This window comes from Elephantulus edwardii, unplaced genomic scaffold (assembly GCF_000299155.1).
Source record: "Elephantulus edwardii isolate Elephantulus edwardi_28Jun2011 unplaced genomic scaffold, EleEdw1.0 scaffold00357, whole genome shotgun sequence".
Taxonomy (NCBI): domain Eukaryota; kingdom Metazoa; phylum Chordata; class Mammalia; order Macroscelidea; family Macroscelididae; genus Elephantulus; species Elephantulus edwardii.
In genome coordinates this window covers 904589-909335 of record NW_006400107.1, presented here as the reverse complement: position 1 = coordinate 909335, position 4747 = coordinate 904589, and the positions used below count along the sequence as shown (strand labels likewise).

The 4747-nt window shown below is 40.7% G+C and overlaps 1 pseudogene; it reads left to right on the top strand.

Moving 5' to 3' along the window:
- The first annotated feature begins 202 nt into the window (after positions 1 to 202).
- Positions 203 to 4512, top strand: LOC102865105 (annotated as a pseudogene).
- Positions 4513 to 4747: the final 235 nt, after the last annotated feature.

Genomic DNA, 4747 nt, shown 5'->3' with positions numbered 1-4747 from the left:
TCCCAACCTGTTCCCGATCCAGAAAAAGAGAATGTCCAAACTGTGGCGAGGACAGTAACACTGTCCTCCAAACAAGGAGAAGAACACCTATTGGTTAAACTGAACATTCCTGAGAGACTAAGGAAACGAAAATTTTTAAGAGGTGGTGACAATGATCCTCCGCTAAAGCACAGACTTGCACAGAGACTAGTCAAGAAGGTTGATGCACCAGAAACCAGCTCTGGCAAGAAACAAAAAAAAAGAGAAAGTTACTACAGTTGGTGAGATTCATGTGAAGACACTAGAAGAAATTATTCTTGAAAGAGCCAATCAAAAGTGTGGCGAACTACAAGCTAAACCCAAGAAAGACAGGCCTTCAAAAACTGTTGATTCTGCATCATCTGCAGCAAGAAATCTCTCCAAGATCCGAATCAAAACCTACTCTGAGGTGCTGGCTGAGAAGAAACATCGGCAGCAGGAAGCAGAGAGGCAAAAAAGGAAAAAGGCTATGACTTGGATCAAGTTAAAGACTGATGCTGAAATGAAAAAGCCAGTGGTTTTGCCACCTGTTGTTGCCAGCAAAGGACAGTCAGGAAAGCCTGCAAGGAAAACAAAGTCACTGTAAGAGGTGCATGTTAAAACGCTAGAGGAAATTAAGCTGGAGAAGGCCCTGGGGGTGCAGCAGATCTCCAAGGGCAGAGCCAACTCCCAGCCTCAGCCAGAGGGCACAGCCAACTCCCAGCCAGAGCCAGAGGGCACAGCCAACTCCCAGCCAGAGCCAGAGGGCACAGCCAACTCCCAACCACAGCCAGAGGGCACAGCCAACTCCCAACTGCAGCCAGAGGGCACAGCAGGGGCAAAGAGGCTACTGCTCATCTCCAAAAGAACAGAGAAAGTTACTACAGTTGGTGAGATTCATGTTTTTTTAAAAAAAGTTTCATTCTCCTCTCAACCTGTCATATGATGTTGCCTATTGGTCCAGTGTCAAGAATTTTTGTTTACTTGACATTAAGATGTAAATCATACTGAAAACTGCATTCCTTGATCTTCTGCACCACGTTCTTCAAGTACTCTTCACTTTCAGCAAGCAAGGTTGTGTCATCTGCATAACACAGATTATTAATGAGTCTCCCTCCAATCCTGATGCCACAAAGTCTGTATGCTCAGCACACAGATTGAATAGGTATAGAGAAGAATACAACCCTGCCACACTTCCTTCTCAATTTGAGGTTGAAGAAAATGAAAATAAGTCCACAGGAACCAAAATATAATCTTCAGTCAATTCTATCTGAATTTCAAAATCATCTTAGGTATAGGTTTGAGGCATTGAACACCAACGATTGAAGATCAGATGATTTGTGGAAGCAAAAGATCATTACAAAAACAGTGGAGTAAAAAAAAAAATTAAATGTATGTTGGAAGAGACTAAAAATTGCACTGGAGCGTCAAGAAACCAAAACAAAGGAAAAACTTGTTGAAGTATAAGAGCTGAACAGAAAATTTCAAAGGGAAGCTCGGGAGGAGAAAGCAAAGTATTATAATGGAATGTGCAGAGAGCTGAAATTGGAGAGAAAAAAAAGGAATAAGGCTCTTAATTTCTCAAGCTGAGAGAATGGAAAAGTAAATTTAAGCCTCATGTAGTAATAATGAAAGATACTATGGGCAATATATTGAGTGACCCAGAAAGTATCAAAAGAAGTTGGAGGGAATGCACAGCATCACTACCAGAAAGAAACAATCAACACTGAAAAATTTTAAGAAGTACCATATGAACAGGAGCCAATGGCAAGGGAAGAAGGAGAAGCTGCATTGAAGGCACTGGCAAAAAACTAAGACCCCAGGAATGGATGAGATAGCAATTGACTTGTTTTAGTTAACGGATGCAGCCTTGGTTGTTTATCAGGAAATTTGGAGGACAGCTATCTGGTCAATGAATTGGAAGAGGTCCGTAACTAATCCCATTCCCAAGAAAGGTGATCCAAATGAGTGTGAAAACTATCGAACAATATCATTTATATCACATGCAACAAAATACTACTGAAGAACATTCCAAAAAGGGTAGAATATTACATAGATAGGGAACTGCCAGAAGTTCAAGCAGGATTTAGAAGAGGTCATGACACCGGGGATATCATTGCTGATGTCAGATGAATCCTGGCTGAAAATAAGGAAGATCAGAAGAATGTCTATTTGTGCTTTATTGACTATGTGAAGGAATTTGTGTGAATCACAAGTTGTGGCTGACATTGAGAAGAATGAGGTTTCCAGAGCACTTAATTGTGCTCATTGCTGGGCTTACTACACTTTAATGTTACAGGAAAGCCTGTTAAAGCTAAAACCTGTATAGGTAGAAACCTCAAACACTTTACATTAGTATAGTGAAAACGGAGCAGTTCTGGCTAATCTATAGGGAGTTGTGTTGCTAACTCATCCGTAGCACCTCTCTGCTGGCTCAAATCCTTTCTCCTGAGGAGAAAGTTGAGAAGTGTCTTCCTGGGAAATTCACAGCCTTGGAAACCTGCTGAAAGGTCAGCTAGAAGTTGGTTCCAATACAAAGGCAGTCTGTTGAGTTGAATTTGTAGTGAGAGAATAAAAGAAGTCATGTAGCTGTAGTGCATAATGTGAAGGACTCATTATATTATTATAGTGATGACATATTACATTATCTACCAGGTAACTTTTGGCAAAAAGATGAATCTATCTTCTCCTGTAAAGACTGACAGCCTTGGAAACCCAGTCGAGGGGAGCCCTGAGTTTGCATTGATTTGACAGCAATGAGTTTGGGGTTTTTTTTGGGGTTGTTTGTTTGATTTAAATTTATTATTAATTTCAGTAAAAATTTACAGAGACTTTGGATTTCCATTCATTCATTGTTGCACTTTTCTCCCCTCCCAACCCTCCCCACCCCCTAGTACACCACCCTCTTTGAAAAGTAAAAGAAAAATTCTTTCGTTGTTTTACATACCCTCCCCCAGGTCCACTCCACCATGTAGCCATTGCTCTAGACTCCTGTCATGACAAAAATACCTAATCTCGTATCCCTTTTAAACAGTTTTCTCCCTCATCTGTTTCAGTGCAGCATACATTATTGAACCCACCTTTCTCAGTCTCTCCCCAACCCCAAGGGCAGTCCTGTTTTACAACAGTGGTGCCATGCAGTATTTGTCCTTTTGTGACTGAGGTACTTCACTCAGTATAATGTCCTCCAGAGTGACCCGTTTTGAATAATATTGCATGAGTTCCTTGTTTTTCAATGCAGCGTAGTATTCCATTGTGTGAATATACCACAGCTTCTCTATCCATTCGTTTGGTGATGGGCACTTAGGTTGTTTCCAACTCCTTGCTATTGTGAACAAAGCTGCAATAAACATGGGTGTGCATATATCTGCTTGAATGTCAGTTATGGTCTCTTCAGGGTATATTCCCAGTAGTGGAATTGCTGGGTCAAATGGTATCTCTATTTGCAGCTTTTTGAGAAAGTGCCATACTGCCTTCCACAGTGGTTGCACCATTTTACACTCCCACCAACAGTGAATAAGGGTTCCAGTTTCTCCACAACCTCGCCAGCATTTGTTGCTAGCTGTTCTGTTAAATTTTGCTATTCTGACTAGAGTGAGATATCTCATAGCTGTTTTAATTTGCATCTCCCTTACAGCTAGGGATTTTGAACATTTCTTCATGTGCTTGCTAGCCATTTGAATGTCATCTTCGGTGAAGTGTCTGTTCATGACCTGCCCCATTTTTCTATTGGTTTATTTACCTTTATCTTGTTGTGGTGCTCAAGTATTTTATAAATTCTGGATATAAGTCCCTTATCTGATATGGTATTACCAAATACTTTTTCCCAGTCTGTGGCTTCCCTTTTTACCCTGTTGGAGAAGTTTTTGGATGTGCATAGGGATTGGATTCTTAGAAGATCCCATTCATCTACTTTATCTTCTCCTGGTTGTAGGTTATTTGCAACTTTTTGAGAAAGCACGATACTGCCTTCCACAGCGGTTGCACCATTTTACACTCCCATCAACAGTGAATATAAGGGTTCCAGTTTGTCCACAACCTCACCAGCATTTGTTGCTTGCTGTTCTGTTAAATTTTGCCATTCTGTTTGCGATGAGATGATATCTCATAGTTGTTTTAATGAGTTTATTTTTAATAGCAAGACAGAAAAGTAGCAAAAGTGGATTCTAACAAAAAAGTACTTTTGGGGAGACCCAGACAACCAAAGCAGTCTTACCGAACTCTGGCTTTACCAGGTTTCCCTGTATAATATAGTTCTGACAAGACTGAAATGACTCAGGCTTTGTTCTTGCAGTAAAGACTTTTCTTTTGTAACCATGGCTAGGTTGTGCTCCAGTGGCACAGTGTCTGGAGAAGAACAAGCTAATGTCTGCTAGACCATCGGTCCTGGTGGAAGGTTCTGGTGTTCAAACTCTGAGCTACCAGCCACTATCAGAATTGGGCATTAATTTTGAAGTAACCTACACCAAACAGTTTCTTTCTGACTTTTCCTCTATCCAACTTGGGAGTGTATGAAGTTTACTTTTGAGGACACCTAACTTTGTTGCTGCTAAGTACCATCAAGTTTACAATGACTCATAGTGATTTTAGGAACATCAGATCACGATTCCGGGATCATTTAACGTTCTGCTGAAAGCCTCCTTGATTATAGCAACTCGAGGTTTGAATCCCGGAAGTATTAAAAGAAGATGGAAGGAATATACTGAGTCACTGTATCGAAAGGAATTGGAAGACACAGAAGAATTTCATG